Source organism: Hylobates moloch, unplaced genomic scaffold (genome assembly GCF_009828535.3).
Source record: "Hylobates moloch isolate HMO894 unplaced genomic scaffold, HMol_V3 SCAFFOLD_1, whole genome shotgun sequence".
Taxonomy (NCBI): domain Eukaryota; kingdom Metazoa; phylum Chordata; class Mammalia; order Primates; family Hylobatidae; genus Hylobates; species Hylobates moloch.
The window spans coordinates 64187716-64204465 of record NW_026652276.1 but is presented as its reverse complement, the minus strand read 5'-3'; the positions used below and the strand labels follow the sequence as shown (position 1 = coordinate 64204465).

The following is a 16750-nucleotide window of genomic DNA, read 5'->3' as shown; positions in this document are numbered from 1 at the left end:
AAAAAAAAAAAAAAAAAAAGTAAAAAGACTGACAGGTTTTATATGTATAAGGCAACTGGTTTAACTAATTTTTCTTCCCGGGAAATGTTGAAGTTAAACTAGGTAAATCTAAGTGCAGGGCAAACTGTTCTGTGTCAGGTGAGGGGACCGTTGCTGTGAGACCTGTGTTTTCAAGGTCTTTTCTGGCCCTCCTCCAGCCATGAACCTCCTTTTAGGCAAGAGATGTAGACGTGGCATGCCCACCCAGAGCCTTTGTCCCTCTTCTACACTGCACTCTGGATACCTGGGATGCTGAGGATAAGGGGCAGCTGTTTGAGGAAAGTGTAGACAGAGCTTGGATGTGGGAACTGGATTTTCCCTATGTGTGAGCATCAAGACCCTCCCCCATTGGGATGGGCCAGAGCTGGAAGTGGGGAGGGAAGAGGCACAGGCTGGATGCAGAGCTATATCCTCCTGCACTGCCAAATTGTCTGGTTAGAACTACGTGGAGTTTAAAAATTCCGAATTCCTTCCAGGTCATTACAAAGATACAGTTGTCAAGGCAGGACGATAGAACATAGTCAGTAGTGTTTCTTTTTCTTTTTTTTGTCTTTTCTTTTTCTTTCTTTCTTTTTTTTTTTTTTTGAGATGGAGTTTCATTCTTGTTGCCCAGGCTGGAGTGCAATGGTGCGATCTTGGCTCACCGCAACCTCCGCCTCCCAGGTTTGAGCGATTCTCCTGCCTCAGCCTCAGAGTAGCTGGGATTACAGGCACCTGCCATCACACCCGGCTAATTTTTTGTATTTTTAGTAGAAACAGGATTTCATTATGTTGGCCAGGCTGGTCTCAAACTCCTGACCTCAGGCGATTCACCTGCCTCGGCCTCCCAAAGTTCTGGGATTACAGGCGTGAGCCACCGCGCCTGGCCAGTAGTGTTTCTATACACTAAAAATGAATGATCTCAAAAATGATTTTTTAAAAATTGTATTTACAATAGCTAAAAATAAAATAAAATAGGAATAAATTCAACCAAGGAGGTAAAAATACCTGTGGACTGAAACATATAAAACACTAATGAAAAACATTGAAGAAGACACTAATAAATGGAAAGATATCCTGTGTTCATGGATTGGAAGAATTAACATTGTTAAAATGTCCATGCTACCCAAAGCAATCTACAGATTCAATGCAATTCCTATCAAAATCCCAATGACATTTTTCACAGAAATAGAAAAGGTCCTCAAATTGTATGAAACCACAAAAGATCTTGAATAGCCAAAGGAACACTGAGCAAAAAGAACAAAGCTGGAAGCATCACACTACCCGACTTGAAAATATATTTAAAAGTTGTAGTAGTCAAAACAGCATGATACTGGCATAGAAACAGACACGTAGACCAATAAATGGAACAGAACAGAGAACCCAGAAATAAACCCACACTTTTATGGTCAATTGATTTTTGACAAGGGTGCCAAGAGCACATAGTGGGGAAAGGACATTCTCTTTAATAAATGGTGTTGAGACAACTGGATAGCCACATGCAGAAGAATGAACTTAGACCCTTATCTCTCACCAAAAACAAAAATCAACTCAAAATGGGTTAAAGGCTTATATGTAAGACCTAAGACTGCAAAATTCCTAGAAGAAAACATAGAAAAAAAGCTCCATAATATTGGTTTAGGCAAGGATTTTTTTAATATGTACCCCAAAATAGACAACAAAAGCAAAGTAGACAAATGGGATTACATCAAAATAAAAAGCTTCTGTACAGCCAAGGAAATCAACAGAATTAAGAGACAGTCTACAGAATGGGAGAAAATATTTGGAAACTATACATCTGATAGGAGACGTTAGTATCCAAAATATATAAGGAACTCAATAGTAAGAAAACAAATAACCCAATTAAAAAATGGTCAAAAGATCTGAATAGACATTATCAAAAGAAGACATTTACAGATGGCCAACAGGTATATGAGAAAATGCTAAAAATCACTACTTATCAGAGAAATGCACATCAAAAACACAATGAGATATTACCTTACGTCTGTTAGAATGGCAATCATCAAAAGACAAAAAATAACAAGTATTGGAGAGGATGTGGAGAAAAGAGAACTCTTGTACCCTGTCATTGGGGATGTAAATTAGTACAGCCATTAGGGAAAACAGTATAAAAATTTCCTTTAAAAACTAAAAATAGAACTACCATATGATCCAGCAATCCCACTCCTGGGTATGTATCCAAAAGAAATAAAATCACACTGGGTATGGTGGATCATGCCTGTAATCCCAGCACTTTGGGAGGCATCGGCAGGAGGATTGCTAGTGCTCAGGAGTTTGAGAGCAGCTTGGGCACATAGCAAGACTTTGTCTCTACTAAAAAGAAAAAGAAAAAAGAAAGAAATGAAATCAACGTGTCAACAGCTAGCTGCACTCCTATGTTTATTACAGCATTATTTGTAATAACTAAGATATAGAATCAACCTAAGTGTCCATCAGTGGATGAATGAATAAAGAAAATGTGCTATATACAGGCAATGGAATATTATTCAGCCCTAAAACAGAAGGAAATCCTGTCATGTGTGACAACATGGATGAACTTAGGAGTATTATGTTAAGTGAAATAAGCCAGGCACAGAAAGATAAATACTGCATGATCTCACTTACATGTGGAATCTAAAAAATTTGAACTTGTAGAAGCAGAGAATAGAATGGTGGTTATCAGGGGCTGACAAGGGGGTTTTAGGGAAATGTTGGTCAAAGAATACTAAATTTCATTTAGATAGGAGGAATAAGTCCAAGACATCCATGGTAAAACATGGTGACAAAGAGCACGGTGGCTCATGCCTGTAATCCTAGTACTTTGGGAGGCCAAGCCAGCGGGTCACCTAAGGTCAGGAGTTCAAGACCAGCCTGGCCAACATGGTGGTCAGGTGGTCAACATGGTGAAACCCTGTTTCTACTAAAAATACAAAAATTAGCCGGGTGTGGTGGCAGGTGCCTGTAATCCCAGCTACTCGGAGGCTGAGGCAGGAGAATTGCTTGAACCCAGGAGGCAGAGGTTGCAGTGAGCCAAGATTGTGCCATTGCACTCTAGCCTGGGCGACAGAGTGAGACTCCGTCTCAAAAAACAAACAAACAAAAAACTATGGTGACTATAGTTAATAACAATGTATTATATTCTTGAAAATTGCTGAGAGTAGATTTTAAGTGTTCTTACCACAAAAATAAGTATGTGAGGCAATCTATATTAATTAGCTCAATATAGTCATTCTGCAGTATGTATATTTCAAAATAAGACAAAATAAGTTGTACATGATAAGTGTATACAGTTTTTATGTATCAATTTAAAATAAATTTTAAAAATGATTAAATTAGGTTGCTACGTACTAATCACGCACCATATACTGTACAAAAATTTGGACAAACAGCTGCCCTCATGAAGCTTATAATCAAATAGAGGGAACAAGACAAGTCTAAAACTACTGCTAAGAAAAGCTGAATGTAGGAGTACAGCAAGCAATTATGCAGGGATTAATGCAAACCTGGAAAGGATCAGAAAAACTTTCATGAAGATCATGACATTCGTATTTCATCTTCAAGGAAAGATGGACTTTTGGAAGGCAGAGATAACCCAACTAACTTTTGTCCAGAGCCTTCTATATATGAGTTACTTTACACATTATTGTAACCAGTCTCACAACAATCTTACTAGGCTTTGCAAGTTTTTTTTTTTCCAACTCTTCTATAAAGGAACAAACTGGAGCTTAGACAGAGGTTCAGAAACGTGTTCAAAGTCAAACAACTAGGAAAGGTTTGTACTAGGTTTAGAATCTCTGCCTTTTGGAGAGCTTTTCACTTTCATAGCATCTGTGTCAATCAAGAAGTTTGGTTTCTTGCTCCCTTAGCTCTTCTGTAGGGGAAGCAGACTAATGTAATAGAGGGCGACTAATGTAATAACAAGGAAACCTTAAGGATCTAGTCCCATGAAAGGGCCTGTGGGCTGAATAAGTATGTTCTGAGTCTGAGTTTACTTACAAAAAAGTCTACTTTTCTAAAATTAGACCCTGGGATATGAAGCAGTGGGTCCTACTTTGCTAATTTTTTTCAACAATTTTGGAGAAAAACTTCCTATGAGGTTTGTCATGTGTCTACCAAAACATTCCACTTTTCCATGCAGACTAATCCTATGTTTGAGTGTGTGTTTTATAAAAGTCCAGTGAACTGAGCACTGCTGTGTTGCTGGGCAGCAAGTGTAATGGTCACTCTCAGGTATTAGGATCTTTGCCAGTGATCAGCATTCTTGATAGCTGGAGATAGGAGGGCCCTGCATTTCCTCCCCACAACCTCACCAAAGAGTGAATAGTACAATGAAAATAAGTTTTTTTTCTTTCTTTCTTTCTTTTTTTTTTTTAATGGAGTCTTGCCCTGTCACCCAGGCTGGAGTACAGTGGCATGATTTCGGGTCACTGCAACCTCTGCCTCCCAGGTTCAAGCAATTCTCCCGCCTCAGTCTCCTGAGTAGCTGGCATTACAGGTACCTGCCATCATGCCCGGCTAATTTTTGTATTTTTGTAGAGACAGGGTTTCACCATGTTCACCAGGTTGATCTTGAACTCCTGACCTCAGGTGATCCATCTGCCTTGGCCTCCCAAAGTGCTGGGATTAAGGCATGAGCCACTATGCCCGGCCAAAATAAGACTTAATCATAACTCATGCAAACACTTATCAGCAAGATCCAATCCATCAGAAATCCAATCCATCAGAAAATCCAGTTGGCTCTACCTTGTTTGTTTGTTTGTTTGTTTGTTTTTTGAGATGGAGACTCACTCTGTCATCCAGGCTGGAGTGCAGTGGCGTGATCTTGACTCACTGCAAGCTCCACCTCCCGGGTTCATGCCTTTCTCCTGCCTCAGCCTCCTGAGAAGCTGGGACTACAGGTGCCCGCCACCACACCCGGCTAATTTTTTGTATTTTTTTTTTAGTAGAGACGGGGTTTCACTGTGTTAGCCAGGATGGTCTCAATCTCCTGACCTCATGATCCACCCGCCTCGGCCTCCCAAAGTGCTGGGATTACAGGCGTGAGCCACCACACCCGGCTGGCTGTACCTTTAAAGTACATGTTAAATTCTGTCAGTTCTTGACACCTCTACTCTACCACCTGGTGCTGAGCCACCTTTATCACTCACCAGGATGACAGCCACAGCCTCCTCTCTCTTTTCAGCCTCGCCCACCTTGAGACTATTCACAATACAGCAGCCAAAGTCACTCTCGTAAACATGAGTCAAACCATTCCACTCCTCTGCATGGAATCCTATGATTAATTCCCATCTCACCTAGAGTAAAAGTCCAAGTGCAAACAACGGCCTACAGGGCCTTCATAAGCTGGCCTCAATTACTTCACTGTCTTGGTCCATGTGTTCCAGATGCTTTGGCCTCCTTGCCCCTCTGGAATACTAGTCATGCTCACTCCACTTGTTTTGCAGTGGCTGGTCTCCTTGACTGGAAAGGGAACAGCCCCTCCCACCATTCCCTGATATCTGCTTAATTAACTCCCTCATCTCCTTCAAGTCTTTGCTTAAGTGTCATCTTCTCAATGAGGCCAATATTGGCCACTTTGTTTAACATTGCACCCTGGCAACCCTCCTCCAACCCTCTTAACATGCTTATATTTTTACATTTTCCATATCACTTATGAGTTTCTAATACACTGTGTAATTTACTCATATATCAAGCCTATTGTTTATTGTCTATATTCCCCAGCTAGAATGTAAGTTCCATGAGGGCATGGTCTTTGTTTTGCTTACTTATAATGTCTCAAGCATCTAGAATAATGCCTAATACATAGCAGGCACTCAAAAAGTATTATTGAATTAAATAAATGAAACAGGTACCCAACCCTTTCCCCATAACAGCTTAACCTGTCCAAGCTCAATGAAATCTCAATTCTCTATCATTTTCGGCACTTTGATAAGCACTCTGAATGAAAGGTTCACTCTGAAGTAGATACAACAATATTCTCTGGTCTGGATCAGCAAGTCATCTGGGTGGATGATGGGAGTGTGGGAATAAAGGACACAGCACTAAATGGAGTTGAGGACTGAAGGTTGGCCTTCTAAACTTGCTGGATGCTTACCCAGGAGTTCTTGATGGCAATAATCTTGGTAAGAAAAGTTTCAACAAAATATGTGATTTTTAGGGAGCATTATATCAATTGGGGAAATAAATGTATGCACATATTCAAAGGTGACACCAAATTTGACCAACGAACAGACTGCAGGTAAGAGTATACCAAGGCCCCTCAGCCCTCCAAGCACTAGGGAACATTATATCCTTCCTGCAAGAAATCATTATTTCAAAGAGTTTGCCCTTTGATTTTTTTTTTTTTTTTTTTTTTTTTGAGACAGAGTCTCGCTCTGTTGCCCAGGCTGGAGTGCAGTTGTGCAATCTTGGCTCACTGCAAGCTCCGCCTCCCAGGTTCATGCCATTCTCCTGCCTCAGCCTCCTGAGTAGCTGGGACTATAGGTGCCCACCGCCATGCCCGGTTGATTTTTTTGTATTTTTAGTAGAGACAGGGTTTCACCGTGTTAGCCAGGATGGTCTCGATCTCCTGACCTCGTGATATGCCTGCCTCGGCCTCCCAAAGTGCTGGGATTACAGGCGTGAGCCACCGTGCCCGGCCTGACTTTTGATTTTCTCACTGTGTTCTTTTGGTATTGTAAAAATAGTAAATGTTAAAAAAAAAAAAAAAAGAAAAAGAAAAAGAAAATCTACTTTACAAAAAGTAAATTACAAAGGACTACTACTCATCTTTATGTTCAAATTTATAACAAAATTGGAAACTCAGTTAGGATGCTTCCATAGCCGGGGAAAGTACTGGTCAGAATTTTCCAACTGAGGTTTGATCTGTTATTTTCCACACTAAAAGTCAAAAAAGTCAAAACAATGTCTCAACAAAAGCAAAAAATAAGCCATCATTCATTTTGATGATATGAGAGTGATTAACCAAAGTAGGTTAATTTAGTAATAATAAAAACATTTTCAAAGCTGAACTCTCTCAAGTAACAAATACAAGGCAAAACTATGAATATTTTTGCTATTTGAATAAAGCACAGGTAGAGTTCATCCTTAGAGTCTCTTGGCCTCACATTTTTCCAGGTTTCTTAGCTATTTGCCCTGCCTCAACGGTCCCCAAGTGACTGCTCCCATCTAGGCTTCCTGAAGCAGATCCACCCTAAGCTCCTGGCAGACGGGCTTCCATCAGGGAAGCAGGACCATTGTGAATATGTTGAATAAGGAATTTATTATAGAAATTAGGCTCGGCACAGTTGCTCACACCTGTATTCCCAGTACTTTGGGAGGCTGAGGTGGGCAGATCACTTGAGGTCAGGAGTTTAAGACCAGCCTGGCCAATATAGTAAAAGCTCATCTCTACTAAAAATACAAAAAATTAGCTGGGCATGGTGGCAGGCACCTACAATCTGAGCTACTCAGGAGGCTGAGGCAGGAGAATTGCTTGAACCCAGAGGTGGAGGTTGCAGTAAGCCGAGATCACACTACTGCACTCCAGTGTGGGTGACAGAGAGATACTCTGTTTAAAAAAGGAAAAAAAAGACATTACATCACAGTTGTGGGAGGAGTTGGAGAAGTAAAAGTCTAAAAGTCTGAAAAGGAGAGTTAAGCGATCAGAGAACAATCCTGATTTGGGCAGAGGAGTCCAAGCTTGCAGGGAAATCCGGATATTAGGCTAGGCACATCCAGCTGCTGTAGTGAGAGCACAAAGATGGCTGGTGTAGACATCTACAGAAGGTTGTTGGGTCTTTATGATTGCTGCCTCTGTGAGTTTCTGTGAAGAGTCTGTTAGCTAGCCTGTGGTCACAGTTACTTGTCAGAAGAGAATACAGAGCAGGGAAGAATGAGAACAAACAGGAACTCTCCTGCATCTCTTCTCATTGGTTAGAAATAGCATTTGTCTCTTGCCACCTCTAACCAATGACAACTGTCAAGATGTAATGAAAGTCGTCATTGGTTAGACGTGGTGAGAGACAAATGAAGATGCTGCTTCAGTATTGCCCCCTAAGTCTCAGGTAACTTCAATTTTGTCTGTCTGGAAGCATATACGAAAGGGGATTTGGGGAAACATAGTTTCCAGCATAACCATGTTGCCTATAGAACAATCCAGTACAATGACCATACCTTGGCTGCAAAGTATGGGATTTGTTTCTCTAGTAGCTGTCATAGGGGTCAGATGACGACTCATCCTGGAAGCTGGAGGAAATGGGAGGTAGCTTTCAGGTAAATTTCTTCTTCAGTCTTTTCTTTGATAGACTGTTCTTGGGCAGTTTTGCATGGCTAAGCAATTGGCTGTGTCTTCTCAGGTTCATGAAGCATGGGCCAGGTTGGTAAGATATCATTATGTATTTGCTTTCTATTCTTTCCTGTGTCATTTCTCCTATTCCTCATTTGTGGCCCTGGGTTTGCATCTTTCAAGGAAGCATTAGCACTTCAGCCTTCCTTAAACCTCCAGCTAAAATAGTACTCATCTAAGAAAATGCAATGAAAACGAAGTGGGACTTGGATGAATTGATGGTGGAAACTGATTCCTATGAGGCTCAGTTCATTTGTATGTGATGGAATTATAGCATCGATGGCTTTTAAGAACATCATTATCTTTCTTCACTGGAAAAGTCCACAAACAAGTATTTTCTGAGACAAAAGGGATGGATTAGGGGAGCTGAGATCCTTTTAGTCAACATATGACTTGTGACTTTAACACTCAGCAAGAATGTACGCTTAATGAAAACATTGCTCTCTGGCACTTTTTTGAGCAATAATCCTGCCATAGCTCAAAAAGCAGTGAAAAGCCTGTTATTCATATTTACATATCTATGCCAGTCTGAGTTTTCAAGATACAGTGATGCACAAATAGGGTGGAGAAACTGCCTTGATCTCTTCTAGTTCCGTACAGTCCGCTGTGTTTAATCCACCCATTTCCCCAGATGGATGGGTGTAGTACCGTTACCTCTTATTTGACCATTAATCAATGAGATGAGGGGAGACTTTTTTCCCCGATGTTTAAAACCATTTTTTAAAACTATTAAAACACACATAGATACTATAGAATAGAGTGAAAAGCATGAGAACATTCTTACACTAAAACGTGAGATTTAGGTTGTGGTAGTTCCCTCTCTTCCCCCATAGTTTATGGTTCTCTGCTATTAGGGGTTCAGAGAAAAAATTAGATAACCTCTTTTTCTTTTTCTTTCTTTCTTTTTTTTTTTTTTTTTTTTTTTGACAGAGTCTCACTTTGTAGCCCAGGCTGGAGTGCAGTAGCACGATCTTGGCTCACTGCATCCTCTGCCTCCCAGGAAGTTGAGATTTCAGGAAGTTCAAGCGATTCTTGTGCCTCAGCCTCCCGGGAAGTTGAGATTTCAGGTGCCTGCCACCACACCCCGCTAGTTTTTGTATTTTTAGTAGAGACGGGGTTTCACCATGTTGGTCAGGCCGGTCTCGAACTCCTGACCTCAAGTGATCCGCCCGCTTTGGCCTCCCAAAGTGCGGGGATTACAGGCGTGAGCCACCGCGCTGGGCCTAGAGAACTTCTTTAGGTAAAGATTCTGTGTGCTGTGTGTACTCTCTCATTTTCGTTCACATTTTTGTATTTCTTTTTAAATACATGGGTGTTTAGCTTTTTTTCTTTTAAGGGAGAAAGCCATTTCAGTAGGGTTTCTGTTAATGGAACTCAGAAGGAGGAGTAGAAACGGTGGCTGTGATGAAGCAGAGGTCAGCATCCCAGCTGCTCCCTTGAGGAGCCTGTCTTCACAGCAAAGGAATGAAGGACAAGCTGCCATTGTCGCAGGGTCCCGCATCTATTATTTTGTGACCAGAGGACATGAGAACATTGCTAGTCTAGGTGGAAAAAGCTAATCCAACAGGTGAGATTGGAGATTCAAGAGAAACTGCATGTGTGAAGGAGTGCATAGAGTCGACTATGTTTCATAGCAAATCATTTTGTCAGCACAGGGCACAATGAAATGCCATCACAGTTGCCTCATTAGTAAGCAATATCTTCCATTTTTGAAGGCACCCCAGTATGTTCTGTAATAGCTCCCGTTAAGTCCAGTCGATGTCCTCTGGACTCCCCTCCGCCTCCCACCCCCAGATGATGATGACACAAATGTCTTGAAATATTGACATGTCCTCAGTCACTCGTTTACAGAATGTCTGTACAAATATTTACATTACCCCGTCCCTCCCAGCAAATTTGCCTTTAGATTAATCTGCACTCCGAATGCAGACTTGGAGTGGCTTGGAGTGTGGAAGGGTTTAAGGGTGTGGAAGGGTTGTAGTGAGGCGGGACTGACTGACTTTGATCGGCTTTGCCAGGGGCTTGAAGGAACCGGCTCTTCCTTTAGCAGAACCCAGGTGTTTCTCTGGGCCCGGGAAGTTTTTGCTCCCGAGTGAGTCAGGGACGGGAGCAGGCACGCACAGTCGCGTAAGTGTATGAAATGACGACCTCGGAAGGGCGCCCAGGGACAGGGGCTTGACAGCCCCGAGCGGAGGCCGTCAGGCAGCCGTTCCTTTCGGAATACGGTCTCCCGCAGTGCTCCCGGCTGCGGCGCTCCTGGGCCCGAGCGCTGGAGCCGTTCTGGGCAACCCTCCCGAGCGCGGCCGGCCCACCTCCGCGGGACTGCGCGGGGCTAGGGCTCCGCTACTGCGCGCAGGCCCGCGGATGGCAACTCGGGGTTTCCACGGCGGGTGATCTCGGGACACCACGGGTTCCCACGGAGGCCGGGCCAGGGGAGAGCCCTGGCTGTGGGACCCCGCGTGACCAGGGCGCAGGGCGCCGGGTTCTTAGCCCATCTGGCGGCGCAGGGAGGGGCGCCCGGTAGGGCGGGTGCGCAGCATGAGCCCCAGCCGCTTGCCGCTCCACTCCAGCCGGGCGGACGGGCGGGAGCCGGGGGCGGGGAGCCCGGAGCACCGCCCCGCCAGCGCGCCCCGCCCGTGGGAGAGGAGGGGCTGCGGCGCAGCGGACCACTGGAGGCGCAGCACGGTCGCCGCCGCCGCTGTCGGTGCTGGAGATCGCGGCTCGGTGCAGGCGGCGCCCATGCCTCCTCTCCTCCGCTAGCCCGCGCGCCAGTCCGCCTGTCGGGGCCGGCTCTCTGCCTCCTGCCTCCTGCCTCCCGCTGCAGCCGCACAGCCGCCGCAGAGCCCGCGGCGCCACCGCTCGCCCTCCAGGTAGGTGTCCTAGTTGCAAAGGGATTGCTTGGGGCGGGCGCCACGGTGCCCGCATCGCGGCCCGGGGGCATTGTGCGCCTCCGGCGGGCCGAGGACCCCGAGGGACGCGTTGGTGGGCAGCCGCAGCTTCGGGCCCTTAGGGCATCGCAGTTCCCCTGGAGGCGCCCCCGGCCGATAGCTCGGGCTACAGGGAAGTGGGGGCGACGGTGTCAGCCCATTCTCGCAGCCAGGATGGGAGGGGGCGTCTGTATCGCGGTCCCGGTTTGCCGCCCTCCCTCCCCCTCGTTGCCAGGGAATTCCGGCCGCCTGCCACTCGCGCTCGCATTCCCTCGCGCGGGCCGGCGCCCCTGCTCCCCGTAGTCTGCCTGGGGATTGAAGCAGGGGCAGGGAGAAGGACTGATGTAATTGTCAGCGGAAAACCGAACCGGCGCGGGTGAGAGCGCCCGCGCCTGCGAGAGCTAACGCCTACGCCGCACCTTTCAGGGAATCGGGGAAGCCGAGAGGAGCGGCTGGGCAAGTTGTGCATTGGGTTTTATTGTGCGCGTGCATTGCGGACTGCCCTCGCGGGGCACCCCAGCCCACCCGCTGCTGGCGCCCCTGCAGCCCTCCCGGCAGCCTCCGTCCGCACCCCCGGCCAGGGCCAAGTCTGCCTTCCCTGGTTCAGACCGGGACAGCGTTTGCATTGCAGTCAAAAGACGTGCTTCCCCTGCATCAAGCCGGGAGCTGCCCGCAGATCGTGTCGCCGGGGATGCTGGGGGAGGAGGGAATGGGAGACCTGGGGAGAAAGCCTGGAGAAGTAATGACACAAGCGGATTTTCTCCCCACAGCTTCTGCTGCGTATAGACACATCTGCAAGGCACCTTTTAAGCTGTTTTTGAAAGTTATAACCAGATACTGATTTTGTGACAATTCTGTGATATACCTGAACAGTTGCTTAAACATAGAGACTTAAAGCTAGGGGAAGAATTACATAATGGACATGAAGCAAATGACACGAAACTAAGTGAACCCACTGGGTTGCCAGATTATTTCTCTCTTCTGGACACAAAATCCTGTAAGGTTTTTTCTGTAGGAACTTACATTTTTAAATTGCTGGGCTAAGTTTAGCCAATTGTCTATTATATTCAGTTGTGATTTTTTTTCTAAATAATTTCTTGGACATCTTTTATTAAACTTAAAAATTGCATACTAATGGTTATATATCACTAAGCTGATTAGGAAATGTATTCTTCACAAGGTAAAAATAAGAAATTTCCCATCTTAATACCATTAACTTTGTTTTCCTCTTGTTTTGTTTTTCTTTTCCTTCTTTTATCCATCCCCCCCCACGCCCCAACCCCCGCTTTATTTTTTGGAAACATTTCTACAGTTTTGGGTACTGCAAGCTCGCAACGTTGATATTTCTATCACATGCTACAGCATTGCAGAGACAAAGACTAATAATAAATGAAACAGAAGACCTCTCAGTAACTCTGAGAGTTAGCAGGGTTCCCAAGGTCGAAGGGAAGCTGCAGTGTAATTCAGCTATAATCACCTACAGAGAATATGCATAGCCCTCATTGGGAAAGGCCCTGATTGGTGGATTTTATTCTTGTTATTCTTTTACAGTAGGAGTTAATATATTTTTTTCCCTAAAAATATATTCTTAAGGTAAAAATGAAATATTTTGAAATTAAAATTTCAGGCTTTTAGAAAACCTAAAAATCCTGGTTTTGCTCATATTTTTGGATGCAATGTTGATAACGCCATTATACATTCAGTGGATGGATTACCTTTGGCGGTACCTCAGTTTCAGATTACTATGACTTGTCAGGTGACTCTTGGCTTTAGTATGAGGTAGTTCTGCTGGACTTTTATAGGATCACATATGTAAGTTTTCTTATCCCTAGATTGCTCTAACCTTAAGTTAACTTTACTTCAAGGAGAAAAAATAAAGTCCTTCCAAGATGAAATCTTTGTGGTTGGAGGTCTTAGTACCACCACAGATACCGGATTAGGTAAACTGCATAAGGAGATAAAAATTCTTATGACTTTACTCATGAAACTGTTGGACTAGAGAGAAGATAATATAGTTTTGAAAGATAAGGCATACATTCTCAAAAGAAGGATTTTGTTGTTTTGCTGCAAAGGTTAGGTCATAATTATGATACTTTTTAAAAAGTTGTTTTAAATGTTGAGGGAAAAAGGGTCTCATAGTATCCATTGACTTCTGGAACTTTTTTTTCCTCACTCAATATTGAATCTCTAGATTCATTCATACTGTATGTAGTTGTAGTTCACTGACTTTCACTGCAGTAAAATATTCCATTATGTGTCTTTTAATGCGGTTATGTTTCTCTCTTCTCCTCTCAGTGACCATTTGTTTTTTTTTTTTTTTTTTTTTATGTTTTGAGATATTGCAGTGTTGCTCTGATTATTTATGTTTCCTGGGCACACGTGCCAGTGTTTCTCTTGGGTTAATACCAAGGAATAAAATTGCTGGTTTGTAGGTTATGTGAATATTCAACTTAAGTATTGCCAAATTATATTCCCAAATGGTTGTACTAATTTACATAAACCAGGGAAACCATCAAATACAAACACTAAATACAAACATGCACTTATGTTTTGCATATGTGTCTGTTGAAATACATATCTTTTTAGAAAGCAAGAGAATGATGAACATAAAACTTAGAATGGCAGTTATCTTTTATATGGACTGGAGGGTAGCATGTGGGGAGGAACACACACATGGATGTTAGTTATTGATAATGACCTAGTCCTTGGGTTTCATGGTGAGTTGCTAGGTGATCGTTGTACAGTAATTCCCCCCTTATCCAAAGGGAGTATGTTCCAAGTCCCCTAGTAGATGCCTGAAACCTCTGATGGTGCCAAACCCTATGTATATTCTTCTTTTCCATACATAGATACCTATGATAAAATTTAATTTATAAATTAGGTACAGTAAGAGATTAACAATCATAATAAACAGAACAATTATTAGCACTATACTGTAATAAAAAGTTATGTAAATGTGGTTTCTCTCTCTTTCAAATTATCTTATTACACTGTATTTACCTATTCTCAGAACCTGATTGACCATGGGTAATTGAAACTTTGGATGGGGGGCAGATATTGTATTAAAAAAAAAGAAAGAGGATAATGCATGGACCAGTGATGATATTTTAAGGTTCCAAGGAAAAAGAAAATAAGGAAAATAGAGTTGTCACAAGACAATAAGCCTACAAGATATTAGTTGAAAGATGAAGACGCAGTCCCTGTGCATAGGCATGAGTTGCCCAGAGTTCATGGAAGAAATTTGCAAAAAGGTTGAGCAGGAAGTGGTCATGCTGAGAAGAGGAAGGCTGTTGTGGACTTAGAAAATGATATGAACAGAAGTCGAGGGAGCCATGAGAAATTTTCCAACAGTGAACCACTCAAAGCATTTATACAGTAAGTTTAGGGAACAGATAGGTGGGGCCTACCAGGAGAGATCCAAGGCTCCTCGTTAGGAGGCACTGCTGATTGAGAGTTCTCAAGTTTGGAGAAAATGAAAAGGATTAGTTTAAAAACTAAAACTACTGTCCTAAAAAAGAAGAGGAGAGTCAAAGGTATTTGACTATAATGAAAAGAAATATGGAGAATCCTGGCGTGTAGTATCAATTTTTTTTTTTTTTTTTTGAGACAGAATCTCGCTGTGTCGCCCAGGCTGGAATGCGGTGGCGCAATCTTGGCTCACTGCAACCTCCTGGGTTCAAGCGATTCTCCTGCCTCAGTCTTCCCTAGTAGCTGGGACTACAGGTGCGTGCCACCACGCCCAGCTAATTTTTGTATTTTTAGTAAAGACGGGGTTTCACCATATTGGTCAGGCTGGTCTTGAACTCCCAGCCTCCCAAAGTGCTGGGATTACAGGCCTGAGCCACCGTGCTGGGCCAAAAATTTTTTTTTTAAAGAAAATAGTGGAGTTGCTGTGGGAGCTTTTAGTGAGGTTTAAACATCTCAAGTATGTGGTAATAGATATCCAAGCTCGTGTTTGAAAACATGCAATATGGTGTCTGCTTTATATGTAGAGATTTTTTAAAATTTTTAATTTTTTTGGATACATAATAGGTGTATATATTTATGGGGTATGTGAGATATTTTGATACCGGTATACAATGTGTAATAATCACATCAGGGCAAATGGGGTATCCATCATCTCCAGCATTTATCCTTTCTGTTACAAACAATCCAGTTATACTCTGAGTTATTTTAAAATGTACAATTAAATTATTGTTGACTATAGTCACCTGTTGTGCTATCAAATACTAGATATTATTCATTGTTTTTTTTTTTCCTTTTTTTTTTTTTTTTTTTTTAAAAGGGACAGGGTCTCCCTTTGTTGCCCAGTCTGGTCTTGAACTCCTCCTGCGCTCAAGGCATCCTTCTGCCTTGGCCTCCCAAAGTGTTAGGATTACAAGCATGAGCCACCACTCCCAGCTCACTTATTCATTGTTTCTGTGTTTTTGTACCCATTAGCCAACTACTCCTCCCCGAGCTTCTCCACTACTCTTCCCAGTGTCTGGTAACCATCCTTCTACTCTCTATCTCTATGAGTTCAATTGTTTTAATTTTTAGCTCCCACAAGTAAGTGAGAACATGCTCCTCATTGATAATGTCTAGCTTAGCTACTGCTGGATTCTCTGGACCTAGCACATGGTGGGTGTTGAATAAATATTTTTGGAATGAATGAATGGATTTTAAGTAATTGGTTAGATTTTTCAGGTTTTTGGAGATGTTACAAGTGTCAATTCATGTTAGTCATTGCTTCTTTCTTATTGAACTTATATACCTTTTAGAAATAACTTTGAGGCTGGGCGCAGTGGCTTACACCTGTAATCCCAGCACTTTGGGAGGCCAAGGTGGGTGGATCACTTGAGGTCAGGCGTTCGAGACCAGCCTGCGCAACATGGTGAAATCCAGTCTCTACTAAAAATACGAAAATTAGCTGGGAGTGGTGGCCCATGCCTATAGTCCCAGCTACTCGGGAGGCTGAGGCAGGTGAATCACTTGAACCCAGGAGGCAGATGTTGCAGTGAGCCGAGACTGCACCACTGCACTCCAGTTTAGGTGACAGCGAGACTCCATCTCATAAATAAATAAATAAATAAATAAATAAATAAGAGAACCGCGGCACAAAGAGGTTAAGTAATCTGCCCAAGGTGTTTTCCTTATCTGTAATATGGACATACTATCTGTAATATGGACATACTATTAGGGCTTAACTCTCCAGTTGTATCAAATATTCTGTGAACTTCTTGCCCAGAGTAAAAACTCACCACATATTGCCAGCAATGTTAGAGAGTTGTTGTTATAGAAATAGTACCCCCAAAGGTACAATAGCTAAAATGACCAAGGATAATTTAATTGGATCTCAGTTTTTCAAGTAGTAAACATTCAAATAGAACATTTCTTTCAAATTCATCTTTGTCTAACTCAGTTGGCCTTGGGTATATTGTTGGTGTTTAGTGACTATTAGATATGACAGTTTGTACATTTGTTATATTCTGAGAGGAAA

The 16750-nt window shown here is 43.0% G+C and overlaps 1 protein-coding gene across 8 annotated transcripts in view; it reads left to right on the top strand.

Annotated features, from left to right (window-relative positions):
• OSBPL6 (oxysterol binding protein like 6) overlaps positions 1-16750 on the top strand; it is a 237049-nt gene that overhangs the window by 18912 nt on the left and 201387 nt on the right. For 7 of the 8 annotated variants that reach the window (XM_058440769.1, XM_058440778.1, XM_032755284.2 and 4 more), the window contains exon 1: positions 11061-11214. The exons of the other annotated variant lie outside the window; for it this stretch is intronic. The gene's annotated coding sequence lies outside the window, so the exon portion shown is untranslated. Of the gene's footprint in view, positions 1-11060; positions 11215-16750 lie in introns of those variants that run through there. 8 annotated transcript variants of the gene reach the window in all.